The sequence below is a fragment of the Pleurodeles waltl genome, chromosome 9 (genome assembly GCF_031143425.1).
Source record: "Pleurodeles waltl isolate 20211129_DDA chromosome 9, aPleWal1.hap1.20221129, whole genome shotgun sequence".
NCBI lineage: Eukaryota > Metazoa > Chordata > Amphibia > Caudata > Salamandridae > Pleurodeles > Pleurodeles waltl.
Window position 1 is genome coordinate 554,250,849 of NC_090448.1, and position 21,226 is coordinate 554,272,074.

The 21,226-nt window shown below is 44.9% G+C and overlaps 1 protein-coding gene across 5 annotated transcripts in view; it reads right to left on the bottom strand.

Annotated features, from left to right (window-relative positions):
• Window positions 1-21,226, bottom strand: part of SLC8A2 (solute carrier family 8 member A2) — an 844,114-nt gene that overhangs the window by 48,293 nt on the left and 774,595 nt on the right. The gene's annotated exons all lie outside the window — the stretch shown is intronic.

Genomic DNA, 21,226 nt, shown 5'->3' on the forward strand with positions numbered 1-21,226 from the left:
TTAACGCCCCGGCCACCACCGCCCCACCACCCACTACACCATGGGGGGCGGACGGGTCGTGGCAAAACACAGTAGCTGACTTAAAGCGTCAGGTGGATTCCCTATTGGCAGCGCACTCCTCAAACCCGCTGCAGTCCTCAAACAATAGCCCGTGTGTCGCCCCGGCACCGAGCATTTGTCTCTCATCTCCCCCACCGGTTCAGGACGTCCAGCCCAACCCAAGCAAGCTCCCAAGTCCGGACATCCCGGCCAAGGAAGGGATGACAGATTCGTTATTATCCAGGCCAGGTAAGCTGGCAGTCCACATTAGCACAGAAACGAGGGAAAAAATTTGGAAGGGAGACTTCGTGGACATTTTCTCTTTAATAAGGGCTAAAAGAAGGGAGATTGAAGTGAAGGAGAAGGAACATAAATCATCTTCCTATAGTGAAAGAAAGCCAAAAATTGAAGAAAACATCACAAATTGGCTATTTGGTTTTAATGTTTTTATGTCAATCCTGATGGAGAAAAAACCAGAGTTGGGCACCTCTTTGATTTATTATGCCAATAAGATATTGAAAGCTCAACACCCCTACGGGGGGGTCCGCCTGGTTGGAGTATGATAGGGATTTTCGTTGGGCGAAAGTAGAGGATCCTTCTATTGGGTGGGATCAAACAGAAGTGAATGTGTGGCTCGAATGTGTTAACAACAAGGTCCCAGGGAGGCAGCCCTTTCGGCCCCAGTTGTCCAGTGAGAAGAAAGGGTCTTGCTGGGCATTTAATAGAAAGACATGTTCGCGCCCCACTGGAACATGCAAATTCAAGCATAACTGTTCCTTTTGTGGACACCCTTCCCATCCTGAATCCAAGTGTATTAAGAAATCTAAAGAGCGGGGTCGGGAGCCCAGTAAACCATCAAATTGATTCTCCTCTCCCCTCCCCGGTCAGGTTAGAAGCAGTGCGCCCTTGGTTACAGGCTTACCCTTCTTTGGACGCGGCTTCGGTACTTCTTAACGTTTTTTCCTTTGGCTTCAGGATTCCCGCCCCTAATGTTTCCCTGGTAAACCACTGTAAGAACCTAATATCTGCCTTACAGAATACTTCAGTGGTTGCTAAGAAAATAGAGAAAGAGAGGTCCCTGGGCAGGCATGCTGGTCATTTTAGGTATCCCCCACTATCTGGTTTTGTTTGTTCCCCGTTGGGGGTGGTTCCTAAGAAGGAAGCAGGTCAGTTCAGATTGATCCACAATCTTTCAGCCCCAAGGGGGTCATCAGTTAACGACGCCATCGATCCGCAGCTATGTTCAGTTCGTTACGCGTCAGTGGATAATGCGGTAGAGAAAGTTAGAGCGCTGGCCCGGGGGTCTATGTTAGCAAAGACCGACATTGAGTCGGCCTTCCGTCTGCTCCCCGTGCACCCCGAGGACTACCACCTGCTGGGTTTTCAATTCAGGGGGGAGTACTACTTCGACCAATGCATGCCCATGGGTTGCAGCATATCTTGCAGTTATTTCGAGCAATTCAGCTCCTTTCTTCAGTGGGTATTCTCACAACGTACAGGACACCGGGAGGTCATTCATTACCTAGACGACTTCTTGATTCTGGGTCCCCCTATTTCTGATAGATGCAGGTGGGCCCTTCAAGCTTTAATCGCATTGTTCAAAGAATTTGGGGTTCCGTTGGCCCCCGAAAAAACGGTCAGCCCTTCTACTTGCATCACTTTCCTGGGGATTGAAATCGACTCCATGGCCGGGGAGTGCCGCTTGCCTTTGGAAAACTGTTGGCTTTCAAGGAGTCCATTAAGGCTATGTTGTCTGAAAAGGTGACCCTGCACCAGCTTCAGGTACTGGTGGGTCAGCTGAACTTTGCACTAAGAATCATCCCCATGGGTCGCCCCTTTTCTAGGTCAATAGCTCGCTCAATGGCAGGGCTGGAAGAAAAACACCACCACTCTCGGCTGTCTAGAGAGGTTAAGGACAATCTGAGGTTGTGGGATCTGTTCCTCAGGACATTCAACGGGTCGTCATTTGGCCGCATAAAGCAATATCCAGCCCTACCCTGGGCCTTTTCACTGACTCCGTGGGTAGCATAGGCTTCGGCGCAATTTTGGGCCCTTTATGGTGTAGGGCAGACTGACCTAGAGATTGGGTCAGGTGGTGCTGGACCAAGAATATAGCGTTCTTAGAATTATTCCCGATTGTGGTCGCTGTGAACATCTGGGCAAAGGAGTTCGGGAACAAGGTGGTAATTTTCTGGTCAGATAACATGGCGGTGGTAGAAGTTATCAACCGCCAAGGGGCTTCCTGCCCGTTGGTCTTGCGCCTGTTGAAACACCTGATTCTGGCTTGTCTTCAGCACAACATCACATTCAAGGCAAAGCACATACCTGGGGTGCATAACAACGCAGCTGACGCATTGTCTCGTTCATTAATGCAGGATTTTTTGCGGTATCACCCCCAGGCGAAGGAGAAGATGACGGAGTTCCCAGAATCTCTGTGGAAGATTGGTGCCCCTCCCTCCCAGACTTAGTAGCATCATCCTTGGCCCCACGCACAAAAACAGCTTACGAGAACAGTTTTTTACTTTGCAGGCGATTCTTGCATGCCCGGCATATTGCAGACACATTTTCTGAACCAGCAATGGGGGCGTTTCTTCAACATCTGCGTAGCCTAGGTCGACCTGTGTCATGCGCAAAGGCCCACTTGGCAGCGATACGTTTCTTCGTGAAGATAGTCAATTTGGAGAGGCCTCTGAATTCTTTCATCGTAAAACAGGCTTTGCGGGGTTGGGCCAAGGGATCCCCGGGTTGCTCTGATGCCAGACGTCCCGTCACCCCTCCTTTGCTAGAAAGTATTTTAGGGGTGCTCCACACCGTCTGCTCTTCACCCGCCGAGGCGGCGCTTTGCGCTGCAGCCTTCACTTTGGCTTTTTATGGGGCTTTCCGCATCAGCGAGTTAGTAGGCTCTTCCAAGGGTGACCACTTGGGGGGCCTACAGCAGAAAGACGTAACGGTTGGCAATGGGGCTCTATACATTATGTTGCGTAAATCAAAGACAGACTAGCTGAAGAAAGGAACATGCATCACACTCGGTGAGGCGCTTGGTTCCCCCTTATGCCCTGTGTTAATCACCAACAATTATATGGCAGTGCACCCTATGGCTGAGTCTACGGCCTTCTTTATTCACCCCTGTGGAGACTGCCTGTCACGCTACCAATTCGCGGAAGTCTTTAAATTGCCCCTAAAATCAATCGGAGTGGATCAGCAAGGATACTCATCCCATTCCTTTAGAATTGGCGCAGCCACGGTAGCGGCGGCAGCAGGCCTTCCAGCGTCCGCTGTAAAAAAATATAGGTTGTTGGTCTTCGGAATGTTACAAACGTTACATCAGGCCAGAGTTGGTGTAACAGGGACTGGGTTACTCAGTGGTGATGTCTCACGCGCATGTTTCTTTTCTTTCAGTCAGATGCCTCAGCGAGTAGTCTGGGTATTGGGGCATTCATTTGTCTGTCGGGCGGCATACCGGTTGCAACAGCTCCGTGGGTCGAAACCGGCAGACTTGCACAACGTGGCTTTTCGATGGTGCGGCATTGGCGGAGGAGGCATCACCCAGCTGCAACATTTGGTCGAATTGGCCAGTAGTCGAGGGGGACTGCAGTCTCCGGACCTAATCATCATTCACTTGGGGGGCAATGATTTAGTGCGTTTAGGCCGGAAGACCCTTAGGGAGACGGTATTCCTTGAAATCACAAGAGTGGCAAAGCAATTCCCGGGGGCTGCATTCGCCTGGTCACACATGGTTCCACGTCGTAAGTGGGGGGCAGGGATAAGATCTCGAACCATCAATGTGTCAGTTCGCCGGCTGAATGCCGAGATGGCAAAACTCTGCCCAGGCCCTGGGCGCCTATGGAATATCCCCCACAAACTGCTGAAAGGCGTGCACATGTATCACAACAACCAGGTGCATTTGTCTGACGAGGGAACCGATCAATTTATCCGTGACATGTGGGGTTTTGCCCGCAGCCTCTTTTTGGGTGGGGAGGGCGAAGGACCTTTGGGGCCCTGGCAGCCCTTGTGGCGGAAATTGAGATAAAAAATGTGACTAGAAACAATAGGAGGGGGTCCCCAAGGTGGGGCCCCCAGGAGGACATCTGGGATAGGATCCTGAAGTTCTGAGCCAACCAGCGGATGTACACACCAGATCAGGGGGTAAGAGACCTCAGATCGCTGGGGGAGAACATGGGGCTCCAGCTCTTGGCTCCCCCATTACACCCCAGGGCTGATTGGTGTTTGGAGGGGGGGCGGAACCCTAAACTGGAGGACAAGGTACCGGGTAGTCAGGGTAACCGTCCCTCCTACGGATACAGGTGAGACACGGGTCACCTGTGTGGTCCAAATGGTGGTTCAGGACAGGAAGGGATCCTGTCAGATTGGTTATGGTCACAAGTAATTTCTCAGTAACATGTAAATAAAAACGTTTTCTTTATTGAATAACCTTGCTATACTTGCTATTTGATGTTTGGCTTGTTGAAGTTATGAGTTATTTCATATGATGTCTTTAAAAATAAAAGATACTTCTTCCAACGACTAAAGCTTGTCGTCTCGTGCATTCCTGGCGGGGGGAGTGTGGGCCGACTGGAGGCCTCCGGATCCTAGGGTAGAGTGCCCGCCCCGCAGTGGGGGGGCGCGGCCCGTTAGGGGACGGGGCCTCCGAGGCCCTGGGGCACTCCACCCCCCTTTTCCTCTCTGCCGGGGGTGCGGGAGTCGGCCGGATTTCCGCCCTGACGCCTCGCGAGGCGTTGGGGCGGAAGTCATGCCACAGGGGGCATGTCGTGGGGCCGACGTTGGCCGCCCGCCGGTTCCGGCCGCCGCACACTGGTGGGGGGCTATTTAAAGGCCCCCCCAAGAGGGATAAACCCTTCTTTACATGTGTGCGGCGGCGGGACCTGGCGTGAGGCCCGCGTTTGTCCCACCCACCCTCTCCTTTATGTTAGTAGTTTGGAGGGAAGTTGGTAAATTGAGATAAAAAATGTGACTAGAAACAATAGGAGGGGGTCCCCAAGGTGGGGCCCCCAGGAGGACATCTGGGATAGGATCCTGAAGTTCTGAGCCAACCAGCGGATGTACACACCAGATCAGGGGGTTAGAGACCTCAGATCACTGGGGGAGAACATGGGGCTCCAGCTCTTGGCTCCCCCCATTACACCCCAGGGCTGATTGGTGTTTGGAGGGGGAGCGGAACCCTAAACTGGAGGACAAGGTACTGGGTAGTCAGGGTAACCGTCCCTCCTACGGATACAGGTGAGACACGGGTCACCTGTGTGGTCCAAATGGTGGTTCAGGACAGGAAGGGATCCTGTCAGATTGGTTATGGTCACAAGTAATTTCTCAGTAACATGTAAATAAAAATGTTTTCTTTATTGAATAACCTTGCTATACTTGCTATTTGATGTTTGGCTTGTTGAAGTTATGAGTTATTTCATATGATGTCTTTAAAAATAAAAGATACTTCTTCCAACGAATAAAGCTTGTCGTCTTGTGCATTCCTGGCGGGGGGAGTGTGGGCCGACTGGAGGCCTCCGGATCCTAATCACAGTGTGCCAAGAAATGTTGACATTTTCTACTTAAGCATCCTTTAAAGCCTAATTTGATGTTATTTTGTAAATGTCTACCAGTTGTTTTATATAAGGCCACTATTGGCGGCTTGTAACCACTTCATAGCATTCTGTTACAATTGCACACACACACAAACACACATGTTAGGCAAGTAGCTCCATTTAGATCATGTATGCAGGGTCATTAGTAGCAATTCTATACTAAGGTGGCAAACTGCAAAGAGAATGTTGCATTTAGAACCACCATACCTGTGCTTGGATCCTGATAAAAAATGCAGTGGAGGAACTGGGGATGCGAGGGGGGGGAGGTTAGGGATAAGAAAGGAGGAGCAGAATGATTACCTTTTTGTGGCTTACTCTCACAGATCACTGGGTTGCAAGATACTTGACATCCATCTATGTTTAATCAGTCATATTTTCCAGAGTCTTTTGAAGTGCAAGATTTTTGGGTGGACTCTTAGATGAGTTTGAGATATTGTACATTGTGGGGCAGGCATCTGGAGTTTTGCTTCATTCTTATGCCACCAGAAAGTTTAATGGTGAACATCGGGTTCTTTTTTTTAGGTGCGTGTCGGGACAGCTTTCATAACAATGTTTGATCATTCCTCCAGAAGGCCTTGTGCACGGGTCAAACACCTATAGGGCTTTTGTAGAGTTTAGCAGGATGAGAGCACCACAAACACTTAACTTTCTGGCTCTCCAAGCATAGATCACAGGGTTTCTGCTTGGAGAGCTTCCACTTCCCCTGCCCAACTTTACCTTCACCTAGCTGCCCAACCTCCACTGGGACGTAAGGTCACAATGCGGCTGCCCTTGCCCACTGAGAGCGGGGTAGCAGTCACAAATGTTTCCCTTTCAGGACCGCCATACAACACTGGGAGGATCCCGGAAGGAAAATATGTAAATTTCCATGATGCGCTGGGAGAAAAATTCCCTGTGTCTCAAAAATATTTTGCTTTTGCTTTTTAAGAACAAATGGCCGGTTTTGGAGTTTTTTGGTTATAAGCAAAGGAGAATCCTGAGCAGTCAGCTCTGTATTCAATACTGATGACAATGCGCCTGCCACAGTGGCCGATGTGTTTGGGTCATAGACATAACTACCAAGTTTTAATTTTGTTTACGTGTGACATTTCCGTGTTTTTAATTGATCCTAATGTGTGACATTTCAGTGCTGTTTAGTGTGACACTTTATTAGGGCTCAACAAAGCAGTCACGCACATGAAATTAAATACGATTCTAAAATCACCATCCCACGTGCAGTGCTACGTTCGAGAAAGACCTAAACGAGCAGCAAATCTTCTACAGGACTTATTCAAGGTCAGTTAACTATATCTGTTTTTTAACAAGATCGCCCACTCATACATTCAGAGACTTTAAAGACCAGTCCGGTACGGATTTGATGCTGTGAGCAACCGCTAGAGCATAAATTGATCTTGGCTACAAGACATGGCTAGGCAAAGATATTAGTAGGCGCCTGGTAACCATTTAATAGGTTTCCAACACCAATCCCTGAACCTTCCCCACACACTGCATTATTTATATACGAGGTTCAAATTAAAGATGCTCCACTTCTTCAGAAAAGTTTTTAAATACTCTATTTATTTAATTGTTTTTTTACAATAATGTGGACCTAAGAACCACAATGTACCATACTTTTGCCAAATTAGTTTTCCTAACTGGTACGATCTGACCATAAGTCAAGCAATGTACTATTCACTTGTACTGCAAAAGGTTGAAAATGTTTGTGACTGTGGCTACTGCCTGTCCAGCAGTATTAAACAGGTGACCTTCTGTCCTACATACTTGCAAAAAGTAACCCTCTTATGTGTGTTTCAGTTTTTTCCTGAAGATCAGAAAGTCCGAAATACGTCTCATTTACAAAGGTAATGGGTTCTATGCCTTTGCTACCAAAAATAAAAGGCCCAGGCACCATGGAGAGCTTTCCCGATGTTCTAAATGTTCAGAAGTTGAAGGAGAAAAGCAAAGCAAGATTTGGAGGCCCTTTTGATCATATACCATGGAAACAGCTGGCAGGTAAACAGTGGGCCACAACCATGTAAGGACTTAAACAGATGCACCATCTCATAAAGTAATTCATTTTATTTACAGAGAGCCAGTGAAGCATTGACATATGAAGTGAAATGGGCTCTTGTCTGGGGGTTTTAAGGAAGTGCTGAACTGCAGCATTATGAACCAACTGCAGATGTTGCACGGTATTAGCTGGAAGGGCTAATTACAGGGCATTTGCATGCATAATCCAACAGAGAACCTATCACAGTGTGCAAATGGGGTAATGAGTATTATCCAGTAGTTAAGAGAGAATCTTACGAAGAATCTTAAGGCCATAAATACAGGAGGAGTCGACCTTGGTTACCTCCGTTTTTCATTGAAAACTATCCTCAGATTTTTTACATTCTTTACACGCCCTGTGTAGGTGTCTAGAGAATCTGGCCGCTAACTGTAGGCCGTCTCATACAGAGAACCACCGAGCAACATCACCTCACTTTTATCTGAATTCAGTTACTGACAATTCTTGTCAATTCTTCCGGCAGTCTGCTACGGCGCTCATTCCAGAGAGGATGTCTGCAGGAGTCACCGAGTTGCTGCCATTCAGCCTGAGAATGAGTTCAGTATCATTTGCATTACACAAGCAAGAAAGATGATACTCGTTAATAAACCCCACAAGAGCATCCACATGTACTTGGATAAGGTGGGTCGCAAGAATGAGCCCTACAAAACTCCACAGGGGACTGGGCTGGCTGAGGATCTAAAAGAAAGCATAAAAAATGGTTGTGGTCATTTGGAAATGATTGGATCCAGTTAAGGATCTGGTCTTTCTTTCTCATCTCTCCAAGCCTATTGACCAGTGTGACATGACATGTTATTGATGGCTGTGAAGAAGTCCAAAGGGATACAGGCTGCAGCTGTACTGTGGTTGCATTATCATGTTGCATTCATCGCCAATAGTTTTTCTTTCCTCATGGGCTGTTGTCTAAACAGAACATGCTCTTTCAGACAATGTAAACTATGCTACATAAATGTTCCTGTACTTTTTTTCAAGCCCAAGCAGCAATCGAGAAAGGGACAGATGCAGCATGTTTTAACACAGGACTGTTCATAAAAAGAAGTTGACAAACAATGCAGCCCCACTCGGGTACCCCTCAAAGACCACAGCAAGGAGGCCATACCAAGGCATTACCATAGCATAGAGAAGGTCCCAAGACTCAACTCTTTCCAGGGACACAGCCCCCATACCTCACCTTAACCATCATCAATCACTCCTACTGCTATAGTGTGCCTTACTCAATGCACCTCAAGGGTCGCTCCCCTGGAGGGAAAATTTATTTTAGGCCATTTCTACGCCTCCTGGGCAGATCGGCTTATTTTAATTAGGACGATCTGCCCCCAAAGGGGCAGAAACCACTAGGCACCAGGGATTTTTGTTTTTTTACAGACTGGGAGCGACCCCTTAGGCAAGGGCCTTTCCCCTGAGGGGCAAATTTATTTTAGGCCATTTCTGCCCACCTTAGGGGCTGATCGGCCTATTTTTCTTAGGCCAATCTGCCCCCAAGGGGGGCAGAAACCACTAAACACCAATGTTTTTTTTGTTGTGCCAATTTCACGCAAGGGGAGCGACCCCTTAGGCAAGGGTCGCTCCCCTGGGGGGGGGGGGTAATTTATTTTAGGCCATTTCTGCCCCCCTTGGGGGCGGATCAGCCTATTTTTGTAAGGCTCATCTGCTCCCCAGGGGGGCAGAAACCCCACCAGACACCAGGGAAGACTTTTTCAAAAAGGGAGGGTGTGGGTATGGCCATACCCCCACCCCAAATAAATGGGGACAAAGTTGTTCTGCACACCAGTAGGCAGATGGGGCAATTACCCCCGATCCACTCCCCGGTGGGGGGGGGGGCAGAAAGCCTACTAGATGCCAAAAAAAAGTGAGCTGGTGGCTACCAACCAGTATGGGCATAGTTATGCCCCCACCCCAACTGAAGGGGTAACAGTCTTTCAGCTCTCCCCTGCACACTAAAACTTGTTATCCCATGAAAGCAAGAGGACTTTTGATTATTTTGGGTTTTGCTTTTACATTTGGGCCATGAGAGCTTGGCTAACTCTCAAAATCGCCCCACTTGGAATGGTGAGGGCTGCACATGTTGGACCTTGGGGTAATGCCATGTAGAAAAATCCACAAGACCTAGACAAATCTGAAAACTAAACATCTGGGTAAGTCCAGGGTGGTGTGCTTCACATGCACCCGCACCATTTTCTTACCCACAATTTCCCTGTAAACCTTCAATTTTACTGGAAATCACACATTTTTCCCACATTTTTCTGATGGAACCTTCCGGAATCTGCAGGAATCCACAAAATTCGTACCACCCAGCATTGTCGCATCTATACCAATAAAAATTATGCCCCACTTGTCAGCCTAAATTCTTTTTTTTCAAACTGCCTTTTTAGATCTACTTTGGTTCCCCCTCAATTTCGACATGTCTTTGGCTCTTCCCTGTCACAGGCACTTGGCCCACCTGCACAAGTGAGGTATCATTTTTACCGTGGGGGAACGTTGGGTGGTAGGAAATTTGTCCCAGTGCTGTGATCCCACACAGAAAGGTGGGAAAATGTGTTGTTTTTTTGCTAAATTTGAGCTTTGCTGAGGATTCTGGGTAAGAAAACACTGGGACATCCACGCAAGTCACACCTCCCTGGACTACCTCGGGTGTCTAGTTTTCAGAAATGTTTGGGTTTGGTAGGTTTCCCTATATGGCTGCTGAACCCAGGACCAAAAACGCAGGTGCCCCCGCAAAAACAGGTAGTTATGTATTTGATAATTTTGATGTGTCCAGATAGTGTTTTGGGGCATTTCTTTTCGCAGGCACTAGGCTTACCCATACAAGTGAGGTACCATTTACATTGGGACACATGGAGGAACTGTGGTGGATAGAAATTTGTGGCTCCACTCAGATTCCAGAACTTTCTGTCACTGAAATGTGAGGAAAAGGCGTTTTTTGGGCCAAATCTTGAGGTTTGCAAAGGATTCTGGGTAACAGAACCTCGTGAGAGCTCCACAAATCACCCCATCTTGGATTCTCCTAGGTCTCTAGTTTACAAAAATGCACAGGTTTGGTAGGTTTCCCTAGGTGCCGGCTGACCAAGAGGCCAAAATCCACAGCTTTGCAAAAAACAGCTCTGTTTTCTTTGGGAAAATGTGATGTGTCCACGTTGTGTTTTGGGGCATTTCCTGTCGCGGACACTAGGCCTACCCACACAAGTGAGGTACAATTTTAATCGGGAGACTTGGGGGAACGCTGGGTGAAATTTGTGGCTCTTCAAAGATTCCAGAACTTTCTGTCACCGAAAGGCATTTTTTTGCCCGAATTTTGAGGTGTGTGAAGGAGTCTGGGTAACAGAACCTGGTGAGAGCCCCATAAGTCACCCCATTCTGGGTTCCCCTAGGTGTCTAGTTTTAAAAAATGCACAGGTTTGGAAGGTTTTCCTAGGTGCCGGCTGAGCTAGAGATCAAAATCCACAGCTGGGCACTTTCCAAAAAACACATGAGTTTTCAATGTAAAAAAAGTGATGTGTCCATGTTGTGTTTCCTGTTGCGGGCATTAGGCCTACCCAAGCAAGTGAAGTACCATTTTTATCGGGAGATTTGGTGGAACACAGAATAGCAAAACAAGTGTTATTGCTCCTTGTCTTTCTCTACACTTGTTCCTTCCAAATACAAGACTGTGTATAAAAAAGACATCTATTTGAGAAATACCCTGTAATTCACATGCTAGTATGGGCACCCCGGAATTCAGAGATGTGCAAATAACCACTTCTTCTCAAACCCTTATCTTGTGCCCATTTTGGAAATACAAAGGTTTCCTTGATACCTATTTTCACTCTTTAAATTTCAGCAACTGAATTGCTGTATACCCGGTATACAACCATTGCAAGGTGCAGCTCATATATTGGCTCTGGGTACCTAGGTTTCTTGATGAACCTACAAGCCCTATATATCCCCACAACCAGAAGAGTTCAGCAGACGTAACGGTATATTGCTTTAAAATATCTGACATCGCAGGAAAAAGTTACAGAGTAAAACGTGGAGGAAAATGGCAGGTTTTTCACCTCAATTTCAATATTTTTTTATTTCAACTATTATTTTCTGTAGGAAAACCTTGTAGGATCTACACAAATGACCCCTTCCTCAATTCAGAATTTTGTCTACTTTTCAGAAATGTTAAGCTGTCTGGGATCCAGCATTGGTTTCACACCCATTTCTGTCACTAACTAGAAGGAGGCTGAAAGCACAAAAAATAGTAAAAATGGGGTATATCCCAGTAAAATGCCAAAATTGTGTTGAAAAATTTGGTTTTATGATTCAAGTCTGCCTGTTCCTGAAAGATGGGACGGTGGTGATTTTAGCACTGCATACTCTGTTGATGCCATTCTCAGGGAAAAAAAACACAAGCCTTCTTCTGCAGCCCTTTTTTCCCATTTAAAAAACACATTGCTGTATTTTGGCTAATTTCTTGGTCTCCTTCAGGGGAATCCACAAATTCTGGGTACCTCTAGAATCCCTAGGATGTTGGGAAAAAAGGACGCAAATTTGGTGTGGGTAGCTTACGTGGACAAAAAGTTATGAGGGCCTAAGTGCTAACTGCCCCAAATAGCCAAAAAAAGGCTTAGCACCTGAGGGTGTAAAGGCCTGGCAGCAAAGGGATTAATGTTGAAATTGCATAGAAAAAGTAATAACATTGGGAAAAATAACGCACACATTTGAAGGTGCGCCCACTAGAGTGGCCACCAGTGTCCACAAAATATATTTGTTAATGGCTTATTAATATGGAATGATGAACTCATGCTTGATTAACGTAGTAGTATATCAGATTGTGGGTTATACATTATATATTAGCCTTATTAACTTAGCAAGGTCTTTGCCTAGTTGCATGGCCTCATGTCAAGCTGCATCTCTTAACCGACTTATGAGATGAATCTTAGAGAATTAAATTGTAATTTTCCACTGTGCTGACCAAATGCTCAAAGCTAAAAGTCTTTCTCATGAGAACTGCTTGCTAGGAGAGGATGTACAAGTTAATGCAACATTGTTTGGTGTAATGTGTGTGAGACTGACTTTCTCAGGAGAGAACAAAGACCATACTGACTGGAGTATAAGCTGCAACAATATTGATACCTGATGAGCCGAATGACGGGAGCGGGACAAGAGGATCCAATTATCGGAATGTGACCCATGTGCTAGAAGAATTGTAGATTTGAAGTTTTAGTTTCATTAGATTCAATGTAAGCATGCAATTCCTTGACCAATAGGACTTAGGAAGTAGTTTTAGGAAATCTAACTTAGCCGGACTGCACTGAGATCCATTTTGCCCATATTCCTGTCTTGAGAAGAGACGTGCTTAACTTTATTGCTTAAGGAGACTTTGCCTATTCTCAACTTTGATGCTGAATCCTGATGTCAAGCTGACCGAACTGATGTCCTGAGGATGAAGACTGTCACCGCTTGCTGATCCAAACTGAGGATAGGTATATTGACTATGATACTGTTTGACTTGTTTATCTATTTTTGTTTCTAGGTACCAACCGCTATTTTGATAGAGCCATAGTTAGATTTTTTCCAAATTTGTGTTGACTAAAATATTTTGCATGAAGCCCAAACATGCTATTCTAATTTGATGTTAGTTAGGGTCCTCACTAATGAAGTTCAATACATAGAATAACATTTGATGTCTTTTCTATGCTGAATCTAAATGTATGTTATTATGTTTGCACAGTTATTTTTACTATTAATTTGTACTGTATCTTTAGTATGCGTAGTAGCTCAAGCTTTGATTAGATTGCGATTCTTTCACCGTTTTGGTCAGCCAGTGTTGTTCTTCTATGTTTATCATTCGATTTTGAGATTAACCTACGTGACATTAGCATTGTTAATATAGGGAATTAAATATTCTAACTTTTACCCAAAGGTGTGGTTGGTCATGACTGCAAGGTCATTGTGCGTGACGAATACTGACTCCTATTTGATTATTACGTTTATTGATTGTTCTTGATCTGCATGTATGGGATACATGGTGGGAAAACCTCGAAGTGAGTGAAAAGGTTCATCAACCAATTTGCGCCTCTTTGTAAGTTTACTTATCAAGGTCCGATGCGCTAACAATAGTAAAGGATCACATACATTTCGCCACTGCATGCATAATGCGGCTCGAACAATTGGAAGTGGATTGCATGTGGACGGTTTCTAACTTTCTCAGAGTGCAACTAACAAAACAATTTTCTGAATTGGGGATCTTAACAATAAGAATTGTCTAGTAATGAGGAAAGAGTGAAAATATATTTAAAATCAACGCTATAACAAAACGGACATCTTTACAGCTTAACAAAGACCTTTAGTTAAAAAAAATCTTCTCTTTCTTTAACATGCCACTTAGCTTCTGCATTGTATTGGCAGACATGCAGCAATATTGGGAGTAAAAATAAAATTAAAATAATTAACTTTTTTTTTAACTTCACAGCTACCATTTTATGAGTGCTAATTCACAGGTGTTACAATTACCCAATTTATTGTTGCTAAGTATAATAACTTCACCAGGGGAAAGGCTGACTTGACCATGCTGCAAATCAAATTAATGGCCAATTGATCGAAACACACACCAACTACAAGAATTAAGTCACCAACCAGATTCCAACCTTAGATTTAGGCCCAAATTTAATAAGCCTTTGAGTAGCCAATGCAACGTAAGGACAACTCAATGGCTTCAATACGATTTACAAGGTCACATGAGGCGTGATATGTGCCAACTTGCTTGACTTTGTAAAGCAATGTAACACAACACAGCGGCTTGTGTTGCGTTGCAGTGCATTTCATAGTGGTAGGCATTCCTTAGGTGGAGCATGGAATCATTGAACCTGAGATTGTGCCAAAATGGAATGCTACCCCGACCATAGCGTAACAAGGAGAAATATGTTTATTTCTCCTTGTTATTTCAAGGAGAAATATGTTTATTTCTCCTTGTTATTTTTTCTTTCCCCGTGCTACACAGAAAAAGGATTATGCCTTTTAGGATTGTTTTTGCACAGAAACAATCCTGGCTGTAATGCAGGCACCCTTGCAGATTGGTGCAAGTGTGTCTCGGTAGGCCCTCGGCAGCATACAGTGCACTATTAGATATAGCGCATTCTTACTCTCTCCGTGTCACGCAACAGAGCACACAACTTTGCTTGCTGCCCTGAGTTGCCTGAAACGTTAGTAAATATGCTCTTTAATGTTTTGGCAGCAGCTCAAATTCTAATACAACTGGAGGAAAGAGGCCATTTTATCAGGTCTGGACAACTGCAACAGAGTAAAAAGAGAACTTTGTAAGGTAGGCTACTTGTCGAAATCCATTAAAAAATCAGAATCTGAGCAACACAGTATAAGCCAACCAATAAAATTCTATTTGGCTTGGTAATGCCTTGGCTCAAGGGACAGGACAGCTGAATAACCACAGCGCAGAATGAAGAAGTGCCTCTCAACATCATCCCAGAGGTCAGTGGCGGGGACTGCAGTAAACTCAGTTAAAGCTACTAATAGTTCACCTTGTCTCACAGTCTTGGTGCAGTCTCTATCATGGTAAAGTGTGTTTTTCTCAGTTTACTTCCCTCAGTATACAAACTTTTCAGGTTATTTAATTTGAAGATCAAAAAGTAATGGTAGAAAAAGTTGACAAGAAGCGTATGGGATGAGCATAGATAATTTAAAAGTGTTAAGGGTAGTGGTTAAGGAAGGGTTTGCCTTACATGAGCATGGGGTACAGCAGTAACTGTAAAATAAACAAAGAAAGGGATACAACAAGCTAAGGAGGGGATACACAATGGTACAGGGGTTTCCCCACTATAAACAAATCAAAATGGGATGTATGAAACGAAAAACAGTCAAACAAATGGGATCTCTATCATGAGTCCCAGGGGCAGTCAGGGTTTACTAGACTCAGATTGTAGTAATCAGATCCTTTTATCACTGGTGTCCTGTGGCTTAACCTAGCTATTGAGCCCAAAGCTGAGCACCAAGTACAGCCCTTTAGCATTTGATCCTCAGGGTACTAAAGTTGAGCATTCTAAAGCATAATCAAGGAGGAGATGTGGTGTTAGAGACTTAGAACTTAAAACAATTCCGGTAACAATTAATTACTCAAGGTCCAGTCAGTACTTTAGTTTTAAAAAGAAAAGTACTTTAATGCTAACACATAGGGGAATTGCTATACATAACAAACAGAGGGCTTTGATTAAGGGTACTAATGGAAAGAGTACTCTCTGTACACTGGGTAAAGTCGATTGTGGCAATGTGCGTTGGTCCATTACTCTTTGTGAGGAGCTCAGTGGGAGCGTTGGGGATAGTTATGAACTGACAGTCTCTCTGTCTCTCAAGAGCAAGGTCTCAGCCCTAGAAATAAATGCATACTGTTTCTGCCCATCCTGAGTGCAATGTCTCCTGACCTCCCTGTTCTTAGCGAAGCATTCATGATGTTCTTTCAAACCAAATATTGAAATGTCTCTACCAGCAGCAGTAGGCACGCAGCTGGTCGTGTGTGTTCTGCACGTTTACCAGGGTGAGGATTTTGCTATCCTTGCTCTGACCCAGCTAACTTGTTACATTTCAAGTTACAAGGGCTAGCACCCACTACCTCAAGTAAGTGGTCAACGCACCAGCATCACTGGGAACAGGTTAAACTGGGTCATGGGTCTTGAGGTTTAGGTCATCTAACCTCTTGAGTCATCCACGTGCCCATTTACAAAACTCCCACAGAACAAGTTTAGGGTGTACCCTGAGTTGCAGCTATGAACATGTTGTGCAGGTGCAGTTTTGTTCAACAGCATTAATCTTCTTTTGGAACTTGTTGTCTCCTCGGGCTCAATTTTAGATGGCATTCAATAGTCCACCAGCACTTTGGACACTGCTTGGCTCTAGGTGAAGTAGTGAAACTCACCTTTTGAGTTCCACCACACCCTCAATCTCAGTTGTCAGTACAATTACCTCTGCTTTTGGGACTTCTTCAGCTCTCTGACTTTACCCTTACTACAGTGGTGTAGGTCTCACTTCATGTTGCAGCAGTGGTCTCAATTTGCCTCATCTGGCCGCCTTCATAGCCCCTCTCCTTCACATGAGGACCTTCTTGGGCAAAGTCAACACCCATACCCCTCTTAAGCACTCAGTCTGATCTCTACCTCGAATTAGAGTCTAAGAAGACCATCCAGGCAGACTAGGGAGGTTTTCCCAGGTTTCTAGTCTCAAATCTGACTAGAGTAGTTGGTGGTCGGTACCCCAACATCTGGGAGTCAGAGGAATCTCCCCGTAACCACTGCAGTGGAACGCTATGCCTCGGATCAGGAACATTTGGCACACTGACTCGAAGTATCTGCCCCATCTTTATGCCTAAGTTGCAGCAAGAGCTTCTGTATTCCAGCAGTTTAGTTTAGTGACTTGTTCTGAACAGTTTCCTTTTTTGCCACTTCCACACAGAATAGTCCAGTCATGGTCTTTGTCACAAGGGTGAGCAGAAGACAGGGAACAGCTAGGAGTCTCCTCTTAGGAGCAATCGAGAACAAGAGTTAAAATGCAATAGAAGCTGCACCATTAACTGCCAGTTAAAATGTGATGGTAGCCTCTCCCACAGAACAATGGGCCCAGAAGGGGCCCAGAAAACTCCCTGGCTTTAAAAGGACCCTCTGTCTTCTAAGTTAACAATCCTCTTTCTGACTCATCACAAAGGATCCCTGGATAGTTTTGGGGGGAAGCATCTGCTCTCTGGGGGTCTTCATCCAATCCTCCATCTTAGGTATGATTAAAGTGTAGCCAGTACAAAATGGAACCCAGGGTGGCCGCAGTCACATGTGCATTATGAGCTCCACATACTCTTCCTTCACACGCAAGAGATGTACATGCTCACAGCATCAAAAACTCAGTTACAGAGACTGCCAGAGCAATTTTTAGAATGGATGAATGTTCAGCCGGCTTCCGCCCCTTGGATGACACAAGCAAAACAATCTGTCCTGATACCATAATCGTTTTGTTGCCACCCCTGCCAGTCCTCCACATCCCGTTGACAGTAATCAGGCTTATTAAAAGGAGAGTGTATCTGCTGTGCTCCTTGATATGAGAGCCCTGGTCTGGATCTCACTCCTGTCAGAGAAAGGCTTCAGCACAAAGGTATAATCATTATGTGTGCTGACGTGGGGGTCACAAATCACTACAGCTTGCAAATCTAAGACTTGCATCAAATTTCCCCCGGAAATGGTGTGAGATTTCTTTTTTTTTAAATTAATAAATAAAATAAGAAACCACAACTCTAGTCTTTGTTCCACACACCTACAGGTCATGTATTATTTCTCTTGCTAACAAGGGAGCTAGATTTGCGCTTGCATTTATTACATTGTACTGGAATTAGGCTTGACAACCATCTTAAAAAGATACAAAATAGTGGGTTAGCGAGGAAAGGATAGAACAAATGGTGTATTCATTTTTAGGTATAACTTTAACTGCACGAACAGATCCTTGCAAACATGCCTGTCTTCGGGGAGTGTCAACTTGCGATAGATACGCTGTGCAAGGAAGCATTTAATTTGTCATCAAATAGTGTTATAGGGCTGAATGCTGTAAAAGATAGAGCAAGAGCTACAGTTGTAGTATAGATGGTATGAAGCAGGCAGGCTAAATGGGCTCGTGCCCCTTATCTGCCACAATCTGTTATTCTATTATGGCTGAACAAGTCGCCTGCCTCTGAAACAAGACACAGTGAAATTGCTATTATGATAAGAAAAGGATGTAGATTTATAAGCCTGTCTGAAGACCGAACAGTCTCCCCTAATCTCAGGAAAGGAGGGAGCGGAGCAATTTGTGTGGCTTTCCAGCACTGATGTTCAACATTTGTGCAAAGATCAATTTGCAATGGGCAACAGAGTGATGCAGTCTGATAAACCATATGCTGCTTGCAGTGGCGGCCCCTCGACGAGAGCGGAGGAGAGTCGCCCGACTAACAAATGCCCCCCAGAAGGGAAAAATAAAATGGTAATAAAAATCATGACCATTTTATTTATCAGCACCCCGTCCTGAACCAAGGGTCAGGATGAGGCAGGGCAACTGCTGCCGAGTTGCAGCAGGAGCTCCTCACTTGTTTAAAGTGTGCATGTCCCTTTGGCTGGCGGTATGCCGACGGCCATCCTGACATGCGCACTTTAAACTTCTCCAACCTAGCTGCCGTAAGACAGTTGAGTTAGAGAAAGCACAAGCCTCATCGCTCTAGTGAGCACTGAGACAGCCCACTCCCACCAATCCTGACACAGCTTTCATGCTGATTACCAGCATGAAAGCAGCGACAGAACTGGCTGGTGCAATTTCCTGGGTCCCATCGCACGTTGGAGCCAGGAGAGAAGACGAGAGGAGAGAAGTTTGTCTTTGGGTAAGTGACTTTTTTAATGTTATTATTATTGTACCGTACCTTCCCACCCCTATTGTAAAGACGAGCCAGCTGCCACAGGCTGCTTGTTGTGCGGTAGGGGTCACTATACTGCATGCAATATTTTACATGTCGATAATGTCACATCAGGTAAATCGACATACTGCTACATTGGAAGATTAGTATATACATATATTTCTTCATTCACTTATACTTATCACCCAATGTAATTAGTAATTAGGTGCTGATAAGAATAGAAAATATACACTTACCTTACAATGTAGTGGCTGCAAAAATATTGTGGGTCGATACTAGGAGCCTTAATATACTATCATACAACCTGTTGTCTAACTGGAAATGACATCCTTGCTCATACAATACATAAGATGTAGGAATGACCACTAGAATTATGTGACTCTGCAGCCGCAGCTTTTTTCACATAACTAAAGATTTGTCTCACTTGCCACATAATTCATCATCTGCTGCATAATCTACAAATCTTAACAAAAAATATTTGTTTCTAGCTCTAACAGATCAAAAGTTAGATAAAAACGGGGCAACGTGTTGCAAAGGTTAACTGGTCTTCTTTCATTTGCTTGTTTCAGTATTTGATTTTTAAACTGGTCTTAGTGGTGTGAAATCTTTACCCAGAGAGTATTGCCATGAGTAAAAATTACAACATAATGAAGCAATACTATAAAAAATGTGCTGCATTATGGCATGGTAATTGCCATTTCTTGCCCCATAATTTAGGGAACGCTGCTGCATAATTAGGTGCTCCCCTGCCACATAATTCTAGTGGCTCTGCATGTAGGGTACGAAAATGATCTGTCAAGTCAGTACACAGACCTGCCTCTCAAAAAGGTACCGATTAATTACCAACATAGTCCCCTGTGACGTGTGTACAATTCTGAGCATCAGCAACAATCTACACTAAACATGGAACCAAAAGAGAGAACACACACACACACACATGCAATACAAACAGCAGCACTCCTGAAACCATATTACTCATTTAGTAGATGATGGCACTGATAAAGAAGTTCATGTGACTCATGGTGAAATCACTGTGACAACAATCTTAATATCTTCAGTTAGTAAGAAAAAGTTATCTGCTGCTGGAGCATGATACAATCCCAATTAAAAATCTTTGAATACATGAAAATACAGAAAGTAGAGAACACAGAATCTGGTGCAGAAATGGCAAAGCAGTGATGCCCTAGTGCTGAGTGACACTTTATTTACTACTAAAGTCACCAGGCTTCCTCTAACTTGCAGTGGTCACTGTGGTGCTGTGACAGCTAATAAAAAGAGAAGAGATGCAATCACACATTAAACAACATATTTATCAAAGTCTTTGCACCATCCTTGCACCACACAAGGGGGTGCAAAGGTGACGCAAAACCTAAGTCAGATTTATCAAGCAATGCAAAGCAACCTTGCATTGGCCCAGAGTGGCTTGATATCCCTGAAGTAATGCAACCCTGCACAAATCAGATTACGTTACTCTATTCCAGGGAGGGGCTCATGGGTGGAGCGTAGGTGTTCCCACACATCCACCTATGGATGTTGGCACATTCCCAGATTTACCATCACTAGTAGATCTAGGAATCCGTCAAAATCCTACGCCTACTCAGGTGAAGAGTAACGAGAAGAAATATCTTTATTTATCCTCATTGTTTTCTCTTTCTTTGTGTGCTGAATTCTGCAGCACACATAGAAAGAGGAAAATGCCTCAGAGGATTGTTTTGTGCAGGTAGGTGCCCCTTCCTGCACAAAAACAATCTTGTCTGCAATGGAGGCACCCTTGCACCACGGTTCAAGGGAGCCTGCATTGGCCAAAGGGGCACCAGCACAAGAAAAGGGCAGGAATGTGCCAGATAATATTAAATACGGTGCATTCCTGCCCTTTCCCTTTCATGCAGCGCATCGCAGTATGGTGGGTTCTTCACATACTGCGTGTAAATTTGATAAATATGCCCCTACATTTCCTGCAGGCCAATTTAAGTGGCCCGTATAGCACACTGTATTGTACTGTAGTTTGTGTAGGACTTCGTGCCACAGCAAATGTTGTGGTTTGACCCCTTCATAGTCATGAAGCGTATTGGAAAGCACAGTCTCAGTGACAGGAGGATGCTTTAAATGCCTGGAAAGGAAACCTGAAGTTGACACCATACCTAAGGCCCTTCATGT